Below are 24,186 nucleotides of genomic sequence, written 5' to 3'. Positions count from 1 at the left end.
AAAGCATGGCTTGGTTTTCCTGACTTAGTGTGATCACAGAATAGAAATACAAATTTTAAAAGTCAGCCTAAGCTACTGAGATTCCAAATGAAAAAGTTGCCTCACTCTCTACCTCTAGATTCTGTACCTGTTCCTGAATACTATCAGGAACATCCACATTCCAAGTGCCACATCAACACTGGCTTATTACTCAGAGATACTTACTAATGATTGTTCTGTTGTGATTTCATCTGCTTCATAAGCTGTTCACACTGCTTCTGAATTTTTCAACCAAGAAAAAAAACATAAAAATATTCCTGAAATACTGTGAATATGGAAATACATGAAGTCAAAGTGTCTTGTGCAGATGCTAAATATAGCTCAGGGAAGTGTGAAATTATCATTCTATTTTAAATCTGCTTAGAATGTCGAATGATCACTGTTATGGAACTGGGTTAACAACCCCATCCTGAAGTGTGATGCTCAATACTCTCATTCAGGAGGCTATGCCTTAAGTGAAATAGAAAACTATCTCAAATGTATTTACTCAGGTAAATATAGACACATCACAATGAAGAATAGACTTAATGGTGAGTGTGCCACATGGCAATCAAAGCTGAGGCTTCTCCCTATTGAACTATGAAACAGAGAAAGGAGTTCTTCCGGCTCTTAAAGAACAATGAATAATGGTTTGTTAACATTTAACTTCATGTCTAAAGAAACATGAAACGTTCCCTTCCTGACCAAGAATGAAAAAATAACTGTATTTCTTTTCCTATTGCGAGCTTGCTTTAGGTAAGAGTTTGGCAGACACAAACCACAAGGCCATAGCTTTCAAGGATCTGTTCAATAAATGTCACTAGTACTTCAAAATGATGAGAACCCTTCAGCGAACAAAATGAGTTGCCACATTTAGTTTTCTAATTCAGACATGGGAAAGAGGAGGTCTGAAGCACACAGACATAAGGTTAATTTTAGTTAACCCAGAGACCAAAGAAAACAAAGCCAAATTCTTCCACAAAAGAAGGCTAAACGTCCAAACAGTTTCAAATGTTAAAACGGGTCATGGAAAATGTCTAGAAAGTCTTTCAATAATTACTTTTGCTGATAATTGTATGTGACTCTAATTGTACAACTGAACTAAAGCACAGAACTTTTCAGTTAGTTAGTCTCTTGGGTGATATTGTGTGGTTTTCAAAACCACCGCTATAAGAAAAGGAAACCCATTTGGTATTTATATTAGTGTATTGTTCAACTTTAGTCCATTATTAAACACTACATTTTGAAAAGGTAGCATGTCATAATATATTCACTATAAAAAGACATAAACTAGGGTTTGAACCACTGCCAGCGGCATAAGATGTACTTTCTGAATCTTATTTTCCTTGGTTAATTAAATAAAAAAGAAAACTTGAAGTAATTTTCAGAAAAACTCCAGAGACAAAAAATAAATAATTTTTAAACAGGTGAATTCTCACCAAAGTAATAAAATTTGATACAGCAAAACTCTAAGTGACTGTAACCATCTCTGGTAAACATAATGTGGTCCTTCAGTAAGCTGAAAGACGATTTGATGGTCTTTATTTGGAAATTAGAAGGTCTTATGTGTTGATCTAATACTGACAAAGAAAGATTGTAGAAGGTTCGTGTAGTGTCTGTTTTCATATGTTTCTAAGTTACAGTGGCCCAAGAGATCCTACCTAAGATGGGAGTGAGGTAAGTGGTTGTGAACATGGAAGTTGTGAAGTGCACCAGACATTTCTGTACCTTGCATACTGTGTTACTGACCTTCGAGGGCATCTCCTAGGCCAGCAGAAGCCGGGAGGCCTGCAGCTCTGTTAGCTCTTGACAACTCCTGGATTTCTTCCTCCACTGCATATGCTCCATGTGAGAATAACTATTCCCTTATAACAAGGCATGCGTGACATAAAGTTGGGAAGGAGACACAGCTCTTTCCCAGAGATTCTCCCTTGCCCTTGCTGATTCCATTTTGATTTTTCTTTGTTATTTTATCTCTAACGTTTCTTTTCCTGGTCAAGAAACATGGCGGCTTTAGTCTTAATACCAAGCTTAAAGGGCAACACCACGCTGCAGACCTCCTTACCAGTTCTCGTGACCATCAAAGCTTCACCCCAGCAGTGTTTGCTAATCTTTGGAGGCTCCATTTCTGCAGTTGACTGTGAACTTATATGTTATGATAAAGTATGGAGAAATATCAAAAGAAAGACAGTGACAGAACAAGAATAATGAATCTAACCACTTAAGGAAGTTTTGAATTGTTATACCAGCATGACAACTGTGGAAGCCAGAAAGTAATGACATGAGTTTCAGTGGAAAGGTTATAGTCAAGGGGACTCTACAAGAGTAGAGGGCATGGCCCAGAAAGGAGAAAAAAAAACAGGATCTATAAAAATATAAATGAACAATGGGGCTAATTAGAAAATCCAATTAAAACAAACTTCCACATGAGCAATAGTATGTTAAATAAATAAAAATATGCACATGACCTTCTCTAAGGCAAACACCCACAGTTAAACACTGAACTGAACCCAAGGAACCCAGCGACAGAGAGAGAGGAGCGATGTGCAAATTGGCAAAGAATGGCCTGGCAAAACCAGCAGAGACAGCTGATCCAAACAGGGAAGAGCTCTTGGTCCCCAGACAGACAGCTGGGAGGCCAGCATGGGACTGATCCAGATCCCCTGAATATGAGAGTCATTGAGGAGGCCTAGGCAACCTATGGGGTCCTGAGCAGTGGATCAGTGTTTATCCCTGAAATACTAACAGACATCTTGTGTCCATAACACAAAGAGGGATGCTCTCTCAGCCTGGACTCTTAGGAGAGTGCCTGGACCCTACCCTGAGTGAAATGACTGACTCTAGATATCCCCTATGTGGAAGGAATTGGCAATAGCGTGGGAGGATGGGGGGTGGCAAGGGGGTGCGGGAGGAGGGGAGGGAGAGGGAACTGGGATTGACATGTAAAACAACCTATTTAAAATTAAAATAATAAAATATAAATATATATATAAAATAAACCACACGAATGATCCAAGAAAAAAAAACTTTCTCTAAATTAGACTGGACAGCAATGATATCCTAGAGGCAGAGGGAATCTATTTAGGGCAAAAAAAAAAATGAGCTAAATGACAGGTAACATCAGAGACTTGAAAAAAATCAGATGTGAAATTTCCTTAAAAGAGATAAAAATATTTATAAAGTCTTAACAGTACTAAGAAAGTATGACAGAATATGTAAAGGAATTTATAGTGGACTTTGTTTTCTAGAATTTGCAGCAATGTAGAAGATGAGACTAGAATAGAACTTTTCCTGCACACATCAAAGGGGTTGCCTCAATGACACTGCAGGGAAGGTATCATACAACACTGTTGTAAAATACATTCACAACAGTATCACCTCTTTATTGTCCAGATTTTCAAATCCATTAGTGTAATGACTAGGAGACCCAGTTAAAACGGAAAGCAAGTGGAAGTAAAGCTGTGGAAATTAACCAAATTTTGCCCCCCCCCAAAATTGCAAAAAAAGAATACCATTTGTTATTCTTCTGGTGTTGTAAACTTTTTATTAAAAGGTGATCGTAGAAAGATGCAGGATTATGCTGTGATGGAAAGACTCAACAGCTAAGAATACTTACTGTTCTTGCAGGGAAGCCAAGTTTGGCTCCCAGCACCCACGTCAGGCACCTCACAACCACCCGAAACTCCATTCTAGGAAATCTGACTCCTACAGGCATTGAACACGCATGATGTGATGCTCATGAACCCACACAACCACAAAGAACACAATTTTAAAAATAAAATTTAGAAACACAGGATGAAGTTTTGCTGAGAGATACATGCCAATGTCAACAGACTGCCAAAGTTAATTATACTTTGAAAATTCATATCTTAGACGCTTTCTCTTCTATACTTCTGTGTAGACAGCTGTCTATACTACAACCATTTTCACCGGAGATATTTCTAATCGAGACCCATGTTTTTCTAATCCAGCTGAACTGATTTCTTTCAGATTTTCATAGCTATTGTCCTGGGCCAACATTTCATAACTTTCTTAGGTCGTTCAGTCTATTAAAGTCTAAACAATAAAATGCAATTTAGTGTTTGTTTCCTGTGATTCTTAAGCTTTTAGATTTCATTGATGGTCACTCAGAGAACCTCATGAAACAGGTCATTACACACTTCAGCCAGATTCATGTGGAAACCCTGAACCTAGTGATTGTGTTTTAAATGTGTCTTTAAAGAAAAATGAATTATAGCAGGGAAAAGAATGAGGTCCTTAGAGAGTGTGACTGATGTTCTTCTAAGCAGACATAAGGGAACAAGGCCTTTTTATTTCCACCAAGGAAAGTTTGTGTGAGGAGAAGGCAATAAGGAAGCCACCTGAAATCTGGGAAGAAATCCTCACCAGAAGTTGAGTCATATGAATACTGATACATATTTACATCTAATTCTGAACCTTTGTGATATAGTACCCATATCAAAATTGCATGCACCTTATTTATTTTCATATTCTTCCCACAGATCACACGTTTTTCCCGTATCCCTTTTCTTTCTCTTCCTCTCTATCTTTCCCATACTTTTTCTAGATTTAGAGTTGCCTGTGTCCATAGATGTATACACCTTTGGATGCACTTCTGTCTGTATCCATAAATGCTCACCAGTATTCTGACTGTGGTGAGGTAGCACAGAATAGGAAGAATGCAGAGTCCAGTTGCCATGGTGGCACCAGTAATGAACCTACATGGTTCTCTTGTGTACAACTGTGTAAAAAGCACAAGTGGTATCTACTCTGAGATGCAACCATAGCCCAAGCCTTGTCGTGTCATATACAAATAGTTCTCAGCTCTGTTTTGTTTTTCCTGGTTTGCCTTCTACTTCTTCATGAATGGCATCCAAAAACTGATCTTCACCAAAAAACAAAATGAAAGTCAAGCAGAAGATTGTTTTGGCAAAACATACTGAACTGCAAAAGAACTAATTAGTATATTTGAGGTCAGGCCTTGGGACACTTTTTTTCAAATGTTTTCATTTCTGCTCATAATTTAAAATGTACCCCTCTTTTATTTTGAGACATGTGCTTCCTTATGGAGAAAACTCTGAGAGTATGCAAAGGAATAAGTTATATCCAAATTATTTAGATGCGTTCAACATGAATTGCTAGTAACTGCTTTTCTCTCCTAACGCTGTAATTATAATTCAGGAAGTATAATTCAGGAAGATGCCAAGCTTTAAAAGGAATGGATTGTATTCCAAAAGTACCTTATTATCCATAGCATGACAGTTTGTGCAATCTAAATCAAATCACACACATGTAAACACCTTCTGCCTCATTTATCTGTGCTCTGTCATATCTTTACAGGTGTTTTATCCAACAACAGGCTGCCATTTACTGACAGATACAACAAAAAGCTGAGGATGGCCCAATAAGAATGGAAGATATGTCTTCAGAGTCTAAAAAACATGATAAGAGATGTTATCATGAAGAAAAGAAATAACCACAGACAAGCATAGTCTTCACTCCTCATTAAGGAAATTTCCCTTTGCAACAGAGAGACCATTACAGAAAACAACAACCAATCAAAATGCAGTGATGTGGAGTCCAGTCCCAGTGGATATCTTTACAGAACAACTCCTGCTTCTAAGACTCTGGGAGCATTGAAGAAGGGGGTGGGAGTATGGATTGCAAAAGCAGAGGATCAGGAGTCTTCATTGAGAATGTGTCCTTGTCATTTCAGAAGCTACATCCATAAAGTCTCATCAACATGACTGCCTAAAGATGAGCTGGACAAGGAAAGCAAGAGAAATGCTAAAGTGAGTGAGGAAAAAGACCAGGAGGCCTTAACCCTAGACAAAAAGCTACAGATAAGGAAAACTGAGAGTGGGAGAATAGTCTTCCCTGGGGAAGAGTACACTAACTCGTTATCCAATACCAAATAGTCTGTTCTGACAACATGAGCAGAAAATATCTTTTCTTATAAATTAAAAAGAGAGAGGGGAGAGGGAGAGAGAGACAGAGAGAGATTGAGAATATCACTTAATGCTTCTCTGTAATAGGTCATATATTGGCCAATTTAAATCTACCTTTCTGGTATTATGAACAACTTCACTGGTAAAAAATAATTCATTGACAACACTAAACCTATTAAAGTATGTTAATTTTACTTTATCTGATTACTAACAGTTTCTAACAATCCCATTAGTTCTGTAAAAGTGTGAAGGGCTAGAAACTGAGAATGGAATTGATTTTACCATGAGGACATGGAGGTATTTATGAAGGAAGGTTGACATCAAATGCAGAGGCCCTTCTCTCTAAGCAGTAAGAACTTACAGAAACATCTGAAACTCTCAGATGGGATCCCAGGAGGTGGTATCGTCTTTCCTAGCTGAAGTAATACTCTCTTCACCCATATTAACTTTGGGATAGGAACACAGCTACTTGATAACTTTAAGATATATTACAGGGAATTTAATAAAATATATAGTGTGGAAGCTGGAGAAAGTAAGAACACTTGTACTATGAGCATGAGAGCCTGAGTTTGAAACCCCTGCACTCATGTAAAACTCCAGGTGTGGTTGTGTGTGGCCAGTCACTCAGCATTGGGTAGAGAACAGGCAGACTTTGAGAGCTCACTGGCCAGCCAGCCTAGCTGCAAAAGTAAGGTTTGAGTTCAGTGAGAGACTCCTTGCCAAGGAACTAACTCACAGAGTGAGTGAAAAAGACAATTGGTGTCCTCCTCTGGTACCCAGATGCACGTGCATCCGGACACACGTATCGTCACACACTCACCTACCCATGTGCGTGCACCAAACACATATACCACACGCATACAACATACAACACAAACAAATAAATAAAACCGTGAAAGGAGCCTCGTTAGCGCAGTAGGTAGCGCTTCAGTCTCATAATAAAACCACGAATTATGAAGAGATCATTTTACTAGCATTTTGAAGCTTGCATCAAAAAAAGAATATTTGCTGACTTTATTTTCTTAAATGCCTTTTGTATTAATAAGCCTCCAGTCTTTTGGCAAATTCATTTAATAACCAAAGAGTGGATTTTTATTTGCAATGCATTTGAATATCAGTTTCAATATTCAAGTTTAGAAGCAGAGTTTAATTAACTGAAGTCGTCTCCTACTAATGAGAGCAGGTATCCAAAGGATCCCTAAGTGCACTGGCCAGTCTCCAGGGTAGAATAAGATGCATCTGCTTTCTGTTAACCACACTGTAACTTGTGTGAAGGTGAAGAGGCTGTCATGCTGATCCCTCTGACCTTTGGAGGCCAAGGGAATGCCCACTACCCAGAGAATGGGAAACCTAAGGAGCTAGATGTTCCCAGAAGTTCTATGAACTATATCTGCATGTCTGCTGATGACCCTGCCTGAAACTGAACCTTGTCCCAACCATTTTGGCCTCTTGTCCTCCCGGTAGACTCTGCCAGCCTAAAGGGTGTCAACTCCCAGTACTTCCAGAATTAAGAAATTATGAGTGCCCTTTTCTTTTTTTGTTTTTGTGGTTTTGTTTTCATTTTAAAAGTTGTAATTAAAATATGATTAACATCACTTCCTCCATTTCCTTTCATCCCTCCAGCCCCTAATATATATATATATATATATAAATGTATTATATGCATATTATATAGACATGTAATATATAATATACATGCAATACATGATATTGTGGGTGTGTGTGTCTGTGTGTCTCTGTGTGTACATAAATACAACCCATGAAGTTTGTTTAGTGTGGGATATTTCAGGCTGACTACTTTGCATTGGATAACTTGCTAGGGGCATCATCCCTGGAGAGGCTAATTCTCCCTAATTCTCTCTTACCTACAGTTGTCTATAGTTCTTTGTCTAGGGGCAGAACCCCCTAGAATTTCCCACTTCTTCATTAGCATGTTTATTAGGGCTGTCATTGTTTGGGTCTTGTTAAAATGGCCATATGGTTGAAGTATCATGGGTGTAACTTTTCTGCCAGCAGATGGTCTGGTTCTCTGGCTCTTACAGCCTTTCTGCCCCCTCTTCAATGATGTTCCTTGAACTTTACCTTCAGGAGCTGTGCTGTATCTGTTGCGTGTTGTGTTCCCTGTTGATCTGTTGATCTCTGCATTATGACTTTTCTCTAATGGTGTCTGGTTCTTGCAAAGCTCCTTTGATGTAGGATGAGAGCTACACTTACCAGAGGGCATAAGGATAAGTTTTTAGAAAGAAATGATGCCTGGCTAGTGAAGTGTGGCAGGAGACTTTCTTCCAAGATCTAGGACATCACTAGTCCTGGGTAGTTGACTAGATTCCCAGTACCAGACAAGACTTCCCTCTTACCAAGTATACTCTAAATCCAATTTTACAGAGATTGGTTACCACCAAGACATAAGTGCCAATACTGCATTTTTAGGGACAACTTGACATGGTGATCAGTATGGTGGTTCATAGGTATCACAGCTAGACAGGACTATTGCTTCCCTCTTTTGGCAATTTGCATAGTACTCTCAGATGCAAGGAAGCTAGCCCACAGGAAGGAGGACTTCAGGTTAGATTCAGCTAGATCCTTTGATTCCTGCATCCTTAGAGTATCTTCAGCTACTGGGATTTACCTTCATTTTCTGGGAGGAATCCAAGGGCAACAGCAATGACTTACTTTATTTTTTGAATTACCTGAACTACCTTGACCAATAACGTGAAAGGGGTTTTTTCATGCATAGTAATGTCTTACTAGTATGCATTCTTGGCCTCCTGCACTATGATACGGCCATGAAATTCTGGAGGCATGTAGCTCTTCTACAGTTGCTATCAGTACATGCTAGCTACTTTTTAAGCAACTTTTCTAACTTTTGAGTAAATAAAAAGCCGAGGGATTTTGAAAAGTTTCTCCACCATCTTGCATTCTGCAGCATCATGGCAACTATTTGCTTCTGGGAAACCACCAGAAAGTTCTTGCCAATAGGAATGTTGTAACAATGAATTAGAATTCTAGAATCATCCTAGGCTACTCCCCCTTTATCATTATCTCCATGTTTTCATGAACCAATCACAGATACTTATGACTTAGTATGTTCCTGTGCCAAAGTAAGGATTCATTCCTCAGGAGTTCTACTAAGGCTTTTATACAGACAATTAAAAAAAACCTTATGTGAGTCTGAGTATTTTTAAATTATTCTTAAGTATTTTAACTGAATGGCTAATTGATGAAAAATGTATAGATGTTATATTTTGCCTCATTTTAATAAAATAAAAATAAGAAAAAGCAAGCTTATATTTCTAAATCCTTCTTGCATTTATAAGTTGAGAAAAAAATCTGTGTGTGTTGAACTCAGAAATCTAGGAGAAATAAAGCTCTAAAGTTCCCTAAACTTAAGGAAAAAATAAATAACTCTTTAATGAGAATTCTTATGAACATAATTGAACACAAACCTACTTTAGTTCTGGAAACACAATACATAGATCCAAGGCTACTGATGTATGGCATCTTCACAATGGTTGACCTCAATGTCTTTATACTTTTCCTCCCTTGACATGGACATCGCTAAACTTTTTGTATTGTTCTGTTCCTTTGAGTACTTCATCTTGAAGGTCATAGGAAAACAACATGAGAAATGTATAAGTATAGCATTGGGATGGTAGATAGAAAGTGATGATGACATTGGTCACATTCTTAAAGGCCCTGTTCCCTCGCCTTCCAGAATGAATTTAACTTACCACAAAATAATTGATAGATGCAACTTTGGTCCGTTGAAGGAAATGGTAAATGTAAACGGTGTGCTACTGCCATCTTGTGTCTGATGGGAGTACTTCTGTTTCTGTGAAATGCTAGTTGGAACAAAGAATTCAGAAACATTCTGAAGGTAGCCAGCAGACTTCTACCGTCCCAATGCGGAAGTCAAGAAGCTGTGTGTCCCGTGAGGCAGCATTAGAACCCCAGAACACAGAACCTTCTTTAAGACACCAGGGTGTTCATGATTAAAGATATGTCCTCCATGACTTTTAATCTATTATTCTTTTACTGCTTAGAACAGAAATTAGAAGTCAGAGAAGAGCAACAAACAAAGGTGAGTGAGTATCACTTTTTCATTAAAAACTGCGAGTAATTTTCAAAAGTTAGAGCCAGGACATTTTCTCTGAGTTTTTTTTTGGTGTTCATCCAATATGACCAACACTTGAAAACTTTCTGTTTTGGGCACTTTGATTTAGAAGTTTAAAACCATAAACACTTTTTAAGTGCTGTGGTTCATTACATAAAGTCAAGAGCATTTCAGAATTATTACTGGTAACTGTCAAGCCAAATTGCTGAGGGGGTTTTGCTGTTATACATGGATATTCAAAAAGTGACCTTAGTTCTTAGCTATTCTCAAAATCTAAGCAATGTAGGATTAATCACAGATATTAGAAAGAACACAGGAATGTCCTGATGCTAACCTGCCAACCCAGCATGAGCTTTTGATATCCTCAGCATGCCAAGTACATGAGAGAGAATTCCTCCACTGTGGATGAATAAATAAGTAAGTCCTAGACTTCAGTGTAGCTACAAACTATTACATTGCTTTGCCACTCACTACCGAATCTACAAACGATCTCAGCCATAGCAGCAATACCACATAGTAGAGGAGTATTTCCAGTCATCCCACAATTTTTATGACATAAGGAATCTGAAGTAATCTTTAGGTTGCAAGGAGATGCTAAGAAAATGGCCTTGGATCTGAGTTTTAATTACATGGACGGTTTCAGGGCAGGTACCACCCACCGATGTTTCTGCTGACTGTAAGATGCTCATCTGTGAGGGAGAATTGGGTCTCTACTATTATCACCATCCCTATTTTCTGAATCAACCTATTTTTGCTTTTAGACTTCAATACCACTGTCAGCGTCCTATATGAAAGGCTTTGCCAACAAATTTATAGGAAGATGAACTGTCAGTGGGAGCCTCACTTCAAATAAAAGGCTGATTGTAACCCACCCATATTCCTCACTTAGCAAAATCCTCTGGACTCAGGGTCCTGTACCTGTTCTTTTTGAAAATTCTTGCCAGAGAGGAGGCTAATGCGGAGAAGTGGCACAGATGTCAGGGACATGCATTGTTCTAGGTTATCCCATCTGATATGACTGTCTCAAAGGAAGACCTGCAGGAAATTACAGAAATTTGGAGAGCCAAGCTTCCTTCCAGTTCATGCTTCTTAACCAATTAAAACAAGGCACAGAAGCAGAAAACTGAGAAATCAAATCACAATGATCTCAGGTCTAAATACCTTTCATTTTGGAAAGTGGAAAATTGATTGGTCCCATGACCCCACCACCACCACCACCAGATTTGCTTAGAAATCACAAAAGCAGACCTGGAGAAGACCTCAAAAGGCCACGTGTGCAGCTTTCTGCCTGCTTCATGCAACCCTTGTTCCAGGGCCACTGGACACTGAAGCCCAGATGTTACCTTTGGCACTGTCTCCCTTTCATTCCCTCTGTGGGTGGCTAGACCCTCCATGCACTTCCAGGACTCCTGGCTCCTCCATTCACATCATAGTCTCTTCTCTCACTTTAACTGGATGTGGGTGGACTTCATACCCGCTTCTTTCTTATAGTAATCCAATATTGATTTTATGCATCCTTCAATGGGCATGGCTCCCAGTGAATTTTGAGACAGCTAGCATTACCATCTCCAGCTGAGTGAGAAGTTCTTCATTTAGGTTTACCCCTCACCACTGTCTGTCATACACTGAACATCTGCATGAGCATTTCATTCCCAAAGTCCTATGGTCAGGATCACATAAGTCTAGGCGGTTTCATGACTTTCTTGCTCCAGGAAATTTCCCTGCTCATTGGAGGAGCTGGAATAGCCTTTGCCTTAACTCTGCAGGAATGCTCTGTTGCTATTTCACATTTAGAAACTATCACACTTGTAAATGCATGGCTTTCTTTATCCTGAGCATTTCATACATGTATATTATGAAATCTAATCACAATCCATTTTCCCCCCACATAGTTTCCTCCCAACAACTGCCTCTCTTAACTTCATGTCTTTTTTTTATTTAAATCAGAAACAAGCTGGTTCCACATGTCAATCCCAGGTCCCTCTCCCTCCCCTCCTCCCCCACCCTCCCACTGGCCCCATCCCATCCCCCTCTCTGCTCCCCATCAAGGGTAAAGCCTTTCATGGGGATTCTTCAAAGTCTGTCATATCCTTTGGAGCAGGGTGTAGGCCCTCCCCTGTGTGTCTAGGCTGAGAGAGTATCCCTCTATGTGGAATGGGTTCCCAAAGTCCATTCATACACCAGGAACAAACGCTGATCAGAGGCCCCATAGATTGCCCAAGCCTCCTAAATAACACGCAAGTTCATGTGGTATGAATCAGTGCCATTCTGGCTTCCCAGATATCGGTATGTGGTCCATGAGCTCCCCCTTGTTCAGGTCATCTGCTTCTGCCTGGTCCTGGCCCCTTTGTTCATCACTCCTCCCTCTCTGAAATTGGATTCAAGGAGTTCAACTCAGTGTTTAGCTGTGGGTATCTGCTTCTGCTTCCATCAGCTACTGGATGAAGGCTCTAGGATGGCATATAAGGTAGCCATCAATCTCATTATCGGAGAAGGGCATTTAAGGTAACATCTGGATTATTGCTTAGATTGTTAGTCGGGGTCATCCTTGTAGATCTCTGGACATTTCCCTAGTACTGGATTTCTCTTTAAACCTGTAATGGCTCCCTCTATTATGGTATCTCTTTTCTTGCTCTCCTCTATTCTTACCTGACTTGATCTTCTTGCTCTCTCCTGCCCTCCTCTCTCCTCCACTTCTCCCTTTCTCTTTCTCCTCACTCCCTTTCCCCTTCCCCATGCTCCCAATTAGCTTAGGAGATCTTGTTCCTTTCCCCTTCTCCAGGGGACCTTGTATATCTCTCTTTCAGTCCTCCTTGTTTCCTAGATTCTCTGGTAGTGTGGATTATAAACTGGTACTCCTTTGCTTTATATCTAAAATCCACATATGAGTGACTACATAACATGTTTTACTTCTTGTGACTGGGTTACCTCACTCAGGATGGTTTCTTCTAGTTCCACCCATTTGCTTGCAAATTTCAAGATTCCATTATTTTCTTCCACTGAGTAGTACTCCATTGTGTAAATGTACCACATTTTCTCCATCCACTCTCATCCAACCTAGAGGGGCATCTAGGTTGCTTCCAGGTTCTGTCTATTGCAAATGATGTTGCTATGAACATAATTGAACAGCTGTCCTTGTTGTATGCATGTACATCTTTTGGGTTTATGCCTAAGAGTGGAATTGCTGGATCTTGTGGTAGACTGATTCCCATTTTCCTAAGGAACCACCATACTTATTTCCAAAAAGACTGTACAAGTTTATACTCCCATCATCAGTGGAGGAGTATTCCCCTTTCTCTACATCCTCTCCAGCATAAACTGCCATTGATGGTTTTGATTTTAGCCATTCTGACAGGAGTAAGATAGTATCTCAAAGTTGTTGTGATTTGCATTAACCTGATGATTAAGGATGTTGAGAACTTTCTCAAGTGTCTTTCAGCTATTTTAGATTCCTCTATTAAGAATTCTCTATTTAGTTCTGTACCCCAATTTTCAATTGAATTGTTTTGGTGACTAGCTTCTTGAGTTCTTTGAATATTTTGGAAATCAGCCCTCTGTCAGATGTGGGGTTGGTGACTATCTTTTCCCATTTTGGGGGCTGCTGTTTTGTCTTGTTGACTGTGTCTTTTGCTTTCCAGAAGCTTCTCAGTTTCAGGAGGTTCCATTTATTAATTGTTGATCTCACTGTCTATGCTACTGGTGTCATGTTCAGGAAGCTGTCTCCTGTACCAATTCATTCTAGGGTACCTCCTACTTTCTCTTCTAAGAGGTTCAGTGTGGCTGGATTTGTGTTGAGGTCTTTGATCCATTTGGACTTGATTTGTGCATGGCAATAGATATGGATCTTTTTTTACATGTCTTATATGTCCACTTTATTAGCTTTTTAACCATGGAGAATTCATTTAATTTCTTTAAGCTTTTTATTTAAATTAGAAACATGCATGCTTCAAATGTCAATCCCAGCTCTCCCCTTCTCCCTCCCAGCCCCACTTCCACTTCCCCAGCCCTAGCCCAATCCCCACATCTTTTCCCAGGGATGGTGAGGCCCTCCTTGGGGGGATCTCCAGAATCTGGCATTTCATCCAGGGCAGGACCTAGGCCCTTCCCCCATGTGTCCAGGCTGAGAGAGCATCCCTCCATGTGGAATGGGCTCCTAAAGTTCATTTGTATGCCATGATAAACACTAATCTATGATCCAAGGCCCCAGAGATTTCTGAGGCCTCCTCACTGACACTACATTCATGGAGTTTGGATCAGTCACCTGTTGGCCTCTTAGCCATCAGTCGGGGGTCAAGAGCTCCCCCTTCTCCAGTCAGCTGTCTTTGTGGGTTTCATCAGCACGGTCTTGACCCCTTTGCTCATCACTCCTCCATCTCTGTCACTAGGTTCCTGTGGGTCAGTTCAGTGTTTAGCTGTGAGTATCTGTCTCTGCTTTCATCAGTCATTGGATGAAGGTTCTAGGATGGCATATAAGGAAGTCATCAACCTTATCATTAGGTAAGGGTTATTAATGTAGTCTCTCCACTATTACTTAGTTTTCCAGTTGGTGTTATCCTCGTACATCTCTGGAAATCTCACTGGTGTCAGCTCTCTACTCAAAGGTATAATGACTCCAACTATTATGGTATCTCTCATCCTGGTCTTCTCTATTCTTACACCAACTCAACCTTCCTGATCCCCCATGTCTTCTTCTACCCTCTCTTTTTCATGGTTCCCTCTCCTCTCCCCCCCATGTTCCCAATCTTCTCAGAAGACATTGCCTCTTTCCGCTTCTCTGGGGTATATTGCATATCTCTTGGGAACCTCCCTGTTTCCCAGACTCACTGGCCCTGGGATTGTAGGCTGACACTATCCTGATCAGTGTCAAAAATCCACTTATGAGTGAGTACATACCATGTTTGTCTTTTTGTGACTGGGTTATGCCACTCAGGATGGTTTCTCCTAGTGTTGTCCATATGCCTGCAAATTTCAAGATTCCACTGTTTTCTTTCCACTGAGTAGTACTCCATTGTGTAAATGTACCACATTTTCTCTATTCACTCTTCAGTTGTGGGGCTAGATGCCCCAGGTTGCTTCCAGGATCTAGCTATTACATATAATGCTGCTATGAACATAGTGGAACAGACATCATTGTTGTATGAATGGGCATTTTTGGGTATATGCCTAACAGTGGAATTGCTGGGTTGTGTGATAGACTGAACACTCGTCCATTGCTAGTGGGAGTACAAATTTGTACATCCACTTTGGAAATCAGTATGGAGATTCCTCAGGATAATGGGAATCAGTCTAGATATGGATCTTTCTGCAGTCTTCTACACACCAGCATCCAGTTATGCTAGCACCATTTTTTGAAGATGCTTTCTTTTTTCCATTGTATAATTTTAGCTTCATTGTCAAAAATCAGATGTTCATGGATGTGTGGGACCATATCAGGGTTTTCAACTTGATTCCATTGGTCTACCTGTATATTTTTGTGCCAATACCAAATTGTTTTCATGACTATAGCTCTATAATAGAGCTTGAAGTCAGGGATGGTCATGCCTCCGGAATTTCCTTTATTGTACAGGCTTGTTTAGGCTATGCTGGATCTTTTGTTTTCCATATAAATTGCTTTTGGAAAGATTGCCATTTTTACTTTGTTGACCTACCTATCCAAGAGCATGGGAGATCTTTCTATTTTCTGGTATCCTCTTTAATTTCTTTCTTTAAAGCCTCAAAGTTCGTGCTATACAGGTCTCTCACTTGTTTGGTTAATGTGACCTCAAGATATTTTATGTTATTTGTAGCTATTGTGAAGGGTGATGTTTCTCTGATTTCTTTCTCAGCGCATTTATTGTCTGTATATAACAGGGCTACTGATTTTTTTGGTAGATCTTGTATCCTGCCACTTTGCTGAAGGTGTTCATCAGCTGTGGGAGTTCCCTGGTAGAGGTTTTTGGGTCACTTTAATAAACTACCATATCATCTGCAAATAATGAAAGTTTGACTTCTTTTCCAATTTGTATTCTGTTTATTTCCTTTTGTTGTATTATTGCTCTAGCAAGAAATTCAAGTACAATATTGAAAAGATATGGAGAGAGTGGACAGCCTTGTCTTGTTCCTGACTTTAGAGGAATCCCTTGAGTTTCTCTCCATTTAGTTTGATGTTGGCTGTTGGTTTGCTGTATATAGCTTTTTATTATGTTTAGGTATGTTCCTGTTATCCCTGATCTCTCTAAGAACTTTATCATGAAGGGTTGTTGCATTTTGTCAAAGGCTTTTCAGCATCTAGTGAGATGATTATATGATGTTTGTTTATCAGTTTCTTTATATGGTAGATTACATTGATGGATTTTTGTATGTTGAATCGTTACTACATCCCTGAGAGGAAGCCTACTTGATCATATTGGATGATTTTGCCAATGTGTTCTTGGATTCGATTTGCCAGCATTTTATTGAGTGTGTTTGCATCAGTTTTCATGAGGGATATTAGTCTGTGGTTCTCTTTCTTAGTTGTGTCTTTATGTGGCTTGGGGACCAAGGTAATTTAGGCTTGTAAAAAGAGGGTATTGAGAATGTCCCTTTTGCTTCTATTGTGTGGAATACTTTGAGGGGAATTGGTGTTAGCTGTTCTTTGAATTTTTTGTAGAATTCTGCACTGAAACCATCTGGCCCTGGGCCTTTTTTAGTTAGGAGACTTTTGATGACTGATTCTATTTCATTAGGGGTTATAGGTCTATTTAAATAGCTTATCTGCTCTTTTTTGTACCTGTTGAGATTTGTTATATTGCCAAGTATGTGGTCGATTTCAGAGAAGGTCCCATGTTGCACTGAAAAGAATGTAAATTCTTTTGTGTTTGGATGGAATGTTCTATAGATGTCTGTTAAACCCAATTGGGCCATAACTTCTGTTAGTTCCCCTGTTTCTTTGTTATGATTATGTCTGGTGGTCCTGTCTAGTAGTGAGAGTGAGGTGTTGAATTCTCCCAGTGTAAGTGTGTGAGGTTTTATGTTTGATTTGAGTTTTAGTTTCTTTTACAAATGTGAATGCCTTTGTATTTGGGGTATTCAAAATTAAGATTTCATCTTGATGGATTTCTCCTGTGATGAATATGAAGTTACCTCCTTCATTTCTTTTCATTTGTTTTAGTTTAAAGTCTAATTTGTTAGATATTAGGATTGCTACCAGCTTGTTTCTTGGATCCATTTGATTTTAAAGTCTTTTCCTAACCCTTAACTCTGTAGTACCATCTGTCTTTGAAGTTGAGGTGTGTTTCTTGTATGCAGCAGAAGGATAGATTCTGTCTTCTTGTTCATTCTTTAGTCTGTGTCTTTTTATAGGTGACTTAAGACCATTAATATTGAGGGATATTAATAGCTATTGATTGTTCATTTTTGTTTGTTTTGTATTTGTTGTTTGTGATGGCATTGTGCGTGAATTTCTACCCCTGATTTCTTTTGGCTGTTGGTAAATTGGAATAATGTATTGCCTATGTTTTTATGGGTGTAGTTGATTTCCTTGGGTTGGAGTTTTCCTTTCATGAACTTTCTGTAGGGCTGTATTAGTGGATGTGTATTGTTTAAATCTGCTTTTGTCGTGGAATATCTTGTTTTCTCTATCTATAGTGATTAAAAGATTTGTTGGGTATACTAGTCTGGTCTGGCATCCGTGGTCTCTTAGTGTTGGTAGAATATCTATCCAGGACCTTCTGGCTTTCAGAATTTCCATTGAGAAGTAAGGTGTAATTCTGGTAGATTTGTCTTTATATGTTACGTGACCTTTTTCCTTTGCTGCTCTTAATAGTCTTTCTTTATTCTATATGTTTGGGCTTTTGATTACTGTGTGGCAAGGGAACTTTTTTGTGGCCTACTCTATTTGGTGTTCTGTAAGCTTCTTGTACTTTCATTGGCATGTCTTTCTTTAGGTTGGAAATGCTTTCTTCTATGACTTTGTTCAATATGTTTTCTGAACCTTTGAGGTGGGTTTCTTCATTTTCTTCTATACCTATTATTCTTAGGTTTGGTCTTTTCACAGTGTCCCATATTTCCTGGATATTTTTTGTTAGGGATTTGTTGGACTTAAGATTTTCTTGGTCGATGAATCTATTTCTCCTAGTGTATCTTCAACACCTGAAACTCTCTCTTCCATCTCTTGTATTCTGTTGCTTATGCTTTCTTCTGTAGTTCCTGATAATTTACCCAGCTTTTCTACTTCCAGCATTCCTTCAGTTTGTTTTTTCTTTATTGTTTCTATTTCAGTTTTCAGGTTTTGAACTGACTGAATTGTTTTATTCTTCTATTTGACTTTTCTTGACTTTCCTTGATATATTTAAGAGATTTGCTGATTTCTTGCATTTTTTGTTTTTTTTTTCTTCTATTTCCTCATATGCTCTTTGATTTTCTCATATCATCTTTGAGGGCCTCTATCATTTTCAGGAAGTTATTTTAAGGTTATTCTCCTCTGCCTCATCTGTGTTGGAATATTCAGGTCTTGCTGGTGTAGAGTCACTAGACTCTGTCTTTGTCATGTTGATTTGTTGATTTTTCTGTCGTTGAATGTGTTCTTATATTGTAGTCTTCCCATCCCTTCTTCCAGTGGGTGCAGGTCAGGTCTCTCCTGATGGGTACAGGTCCAAAGTTCTCTTCCAGTAGGTGCAAGCAAGTCCAATACTCCAATGTCTCTCCTCTTCCTTGGGTGAAGGCAGGACTAGCATCTTGACACTTGCAGACTCTGGATGGCCTTATCTACTGAGATGGGTTCCCTAGAGCACAGTCCCCAGACCTCAGGCGATTCTGAGCAGGGTACCAGAAGATGGACAACTTCAAGTCTTTTTTGATTCTCCTTCCCTGAGCAAGTATCAACTGACAATATCTCCCTCATAAGGGGTGGAACCTGAAAAACAACTCCCCCAAATGTACTGGAATTATTACTTTATGCTGTGTAAGACCTGTGCAGTTAGTCGTAACTGCTAGGGGTTCATTTGAGCAATGACTATTTCATGTCCAAATAGCCATTTATGATGTTGTGACATCTCTACCCATTCTCAAATTCTTACATTCTTGTCTTCCATGATGTTTCTGAGCCCCGGTAGTGATGGGGTTAGTGTGGACATCCCGTTTAGAGATGAGCACAGAGTCTTTTATTCTCATCACTTTGACCAAGTATGCATCTCCCCATTAACTGCTGTACACTAGATGAAGAAGGGTCTCTGACCAAGGCTGAAAGCATTTAGGTCTACGGATATAGGCATAAATATTTAAAAGCTAGTTTGACAATATGACTATTTAGAGAACAACATCAGGAGGTCTTCCTTTAGGACTTTGCTGCGGATGGCTACCCAAGAGGCCAAGAGAGTCTGCATCATGGAGGAGTTTGTTACAATCAATATATTAAATGGCCTGCAAAGGCAATGCATTAAGGGTGGGGCTCCCATAGTGGTATGAGAGTTTAAGAAGTACCATGAGTTGGGAAGTCTCCTGGCCATTAGGAGTGATCCCACAAAGAGGATTAAGTAACTCACTCTCTTCCCCATTTTGTATCTTGATGAGGAGGCAAATAACTTTGCTATGTTTCCTCAGGTCAGACCCAGAATCAATGAGATCAGCCAATCACAGACTAACACTTCTAAAACTATGAGTAAAAAGAAACCTTTTCTCATCAGTCCTCCCTTTCTGGTACTGGATTCCAGGAGTTCAGTTCAGTGTTTATCTGTGGGTGTCTGCCTCTGCCTCCATCAGTCACTGGATAAAGGTTCTTTTCCCAGACTCCCTGGCAGTGGGATTGTATGCTGGCACTGAAAGGGGTCAAGACTGGGCTGGTGAAACCTACAGAAACAGCAGACCTGAACAAAAGGAAGCTCTTGGACCCAGATTGATGGCTGGGAGGACAGCATGGGACTGATCCAGACCCCCTGAATATGGGTGTCAATGAGGAGGCCTAGGCAATCTATGGAGCCTTGGGTGAGATGACAGACTCTGGATATCCTCCATGGAAGGCCTCACCCTCCCTGGGAACCAGAGTGGGTATTGGGAGGGGGTCTAGGGAGCTTGGGGGGAGAGGAGGGGAGGGACAGGGAGCTGGGATTGACATGTGAAACAAGCTTGTTTCTAATTTAAATTTTAAAAATGAAAAAAAACTTTTTCATTTTATAAGCTGAATACCTAGGGAATTTGTTACAGCAATAATAACTAGCACATATAAGTCTTTTTTCCTGAACATTGCAGGCACAATATCCAGATAAGTGCAAACTTCTATGTGAAGATAATGGTAAATTTCCTCTAGGGACTCAGAATTGGATTCCATTACTTTTAAAGTATAAAAATGCAATCATGCTTTATATTGTTGACATTGGAATTAACTGGATTGCTGAATAACCTTCAAGAATAGAATTTAGAAATATTAGGTACTCCTTTAGAACATTAAGACACAAAATTTCTCATATAAAAATACTTTCCTATCTACAGATACCACAATAAAATTATGGTAATGAAATATGTAAACATATAAAATAAAAATAGGTCTTGATATCCATAGCAGTGGAAACCTTAGTGGCTATAAAATAATACTGCTTTGGGTAATTCCAACTACTGAAAAGTTGACCAGAAGCATCTGTTCTTTTCCTCTCTGTTATGCATATTACATGCTATCATGGTTTTCAACTTTGGATAAAATTGAGTTTGTTAACAGGACTTTTTTGTGGAAAGTTGGACCACAGTGTGGCTGTGTGGGAGATGTTGAATCCTAAGATGAAATAAAGAAGGAGGTCTATCTAAAGATCACTTGGGTTATCATGCTCAAGGATGAATATGGGTCTTGGGAAACTGAATTGATATGAATGCATGCACTGGGCTCTTGAACCTGTTACCTGATTTGAGAAATAGCTTCTTCCTGTTGTGAACACTCCTAATGCAAAGTAATGAATTCCCCTATTGATACCCAGGATACATTAGACTATTGTCTTTCCAGCAAAGAGCACACCAATTGGGTACCCAATACCAAATGATCATCCCTGAAAACATACCTACAAGTAACATTCTAGAGACTGATAAAGTTGTACATATGTATGGCCAATGAAAAAGAGGCCTTGAGTTTGAAAAAGAGTAAGGAGGCATATATGAGAGGGTTTTTGATGGAGTAAAGGGAAGGGGAAGTGATAAAATTATATTATAATCTCAAAAATAAATAATAAAAAATAAATTGGAGCATTCCTTATGTGCCCTTCCTCAAACATCTTCTCATTTTGCATTTTACTGAGATACTTAACATCACATTTAATTTTTGTTTTGTAACAATCACATTAACTTGGAATTGCATAAAACACCAGATTTACCAGGATCACTTGGAAAACACAATTTTTATTATATTTGGGGCCTGAGGCTTTCAGTTACAATTTGATTAGGAACTTAGATTGGGCCACAGGAGGGCCACACTACTTTAAACAACAACAAACCCCAAGAAATGGGTTTTTGTTTGATCGTATCCTCAGGAATTTAGTGTGGCTCAATGTTGAGCGTAATCTTGGACTATGCCCATTAAAAGCTGGAAGATAAAATGATCAACAACTGTCTAACAGAAAACAGACTTCCATATGGCTTCTAATTGATTGCCCTTTGAAACTCAGTGAGAGAGATCTGAGATAGCACAGTCATCTCCTTTGTTATCGAAGGTTCATCGAGGAAGATAGCAGAAGCCTTGGATATGGAGTTCAAGTCAACACGTGGAAAAGGAGGGGTCTCAGAGACTTGCAAATGATTCCCTGAGGTGTTGAACATCTTTTCAAAGGCACTGTATAAAGCCACAAACATTCTTCCCATCAACAAAGAGCTCCAAAAGCCAGAGATCATGCCAGAGTGAATCATCTACCCACTTCGATTCTGATTAATCCTTTAACCCTTATCCAAATGTCAACATTTGTTTAGAAATTGTTTGCTTAAAATTGATCCACTCAATGAGAAAAACCATTGTTTTTAAAAAGCTTTCGGTGTCTGGCCTGTTACCAACATAATTAGTTAATAATTGTTTTGGGGCTTGTTCTTTGATTTTTTTCTTTTTTAAATTCTTACAATTATGTATTTTGTAAACTAGTGTGAATATTTACCCCATGCTGAATGTAAAAATTTTAAAGTACATAAGAAAATTTAAGTTCATTATCTATGTGATTAAAATTGACTGAGATTTAAAAACTTTATTTTAAACTAAACTAATTTTTATAAAAAAAAAAAGAAAAATTCAGAAATATCAATGAACCTAACCTAAGGTTAGGTGTTTGTTCATGAATTACCTTGATAATAATATGTTATTGTTCTCAAATTTAGAGAAAGGCCTATTCCTGTAAACAGTCACAGTAAGAAGAAAAGAATAATACTTACACTATGATGACCAATACCCTGATGAACACTATATTAGCACCAAACCATGGGTTGTCATCACAGACAGTGTCTCATTTTAAATACAAATAATGTTAGCATTGAACTAAATGATTAAGTTCCTAGCTAAAGGGAATGTGTGAAAACTATAGCAAATTGCCTTAAAGCAAAGAGACAGTGAAATGAGACAAAAACAACTTGAGATACAAATAATTAGGAATGATATCTTATGTGGTGGTTCTGTTCCCTTTTAACCCTTAAGGAGTCCTAACACACGGGAACCGCTAAGGGTACGATTCAATGCCTGTGAACTCCTGAACTATCCTATTTAGTCACTGGAGTTCCCAGAGGAGACGATCAGAGTTGAAACAATGAGAACGGGCATCGGACAGAAGCAGAGAACAGCGCGTGGGAGAGGGGAAACACAAGAAGGAATCACAGAGGTTATGATAACATCAGTGTGAGTTTCACTCGCTGACCGTTCCCTTTTCCTCATGACTTTTGCAAATCATCTGCAGAGATGCCTTGGGTAAAGCTTTGTAGTTTCAGTAGGAACCTGAGCTCTAGTCATCTCTATGATGGCCAGCAATTTAAGGCTACAAGGGGTCAACACTTTTGCCATCCTTGGATAAAAATGTATGTTCTCTCTCAAGAAAATTACTTTTAAGAGTTTTAAATCCAGCACCTTTCACCAACTTGGTTCTTTGAAAATGTTAGAAAAACAAGACTTTTTTCTTTTCTTCTAACTTGCTCTGAACTGACTTGAATTTTCCCACCCAGGGAGCAATTAAGGAAAGATTCTTGTTGCCAACCTTTCGTGGCTGAATTTCTCAAGCATGACCTAGGTTAAAGTTACTCCAGTCCTAACATGATGGCTTTTTTTCTTTATTTTCCCTCATTTATGGCCTTCACATTTTTTGCTTCATCTCTGTAGGGAAAGGAGTAACGGGGCTAGGGATGGGGAATCATCAAAATGTCCCTGGTTTTTCTTAGAGCGCATGGTCTCCTAATGGTGATGCTGTCACTTTAAGATGAAAATGCTTACAGCTAGGTTCAGGAATCCAAAGAAATAAATGAACACCCTTGACTGGTGTTCAAAGCTATGATTTCATAGGAGTGTGAAAATGATTATTCCATAGGACAAGAGCTCACTCTGGTGAATGCCTTAATAACCCCAACAATTATGTGTAAGTAGTTTTATAAAAACGGTGACCTGCTGTCTGACTTCTTATAAAGGCAGAAGACAGAATGAGAACTGAGAGGAACAAGCTACTTCTACCAGAAGGATAGATACCACTTACAAATTCTGGATTTCCGAATCACGATGGTCATTAGGACAGGAAATCAGCTGCTAAAATAAAGATTGCCAATGGGCTTCTTTCAGGAAGAAGGACTCACCAGGGTTGCAAATCAGTCTTTTTGTTGAAAAAAAAAAGTATTCTTGATGAGTCATGTCTTCCATGCTTGCAGCTAGCATGTTTTATAGGACCTATGTTGAAGATACTAAAGTTGATCTCTATTACATGGGAGGAATATGCTTGTCTTTCACTTGTTTGTATGCAAAAGAATTCTGTATCCCCCATTTATACTCACATCCCTCTTTATATTATATACTATATATACTAATATGTTATTATTCATATTTATTCCCCATTTATTTATATCAATATTAGGAAGCAAATGAGTACATATTTAATATGTGTCAAAAATGTGTGTTATGATTCACGATAAAAGTCACATGCCATCTATCAAGTGTTCATC

This window comes from Mesocricetus auratus, unplaced genomic scaffold (genome assembly GCF_017639785.1).
Source record: "Mesocricetus auratus isolate SY011 unplaced genomic scaffold, BCM_Maur_2.0 Super-Scaffold_100008, whole genome shotgun sequence".
NCBI lineage: Eukaryota > Metazoa > Chordata > Mammalia > Rodentia > Cricetidae > Mesocricetus > Mesocricetus auratus.
Note: the sequence above shows the minus strand (reverse complement) of the source record.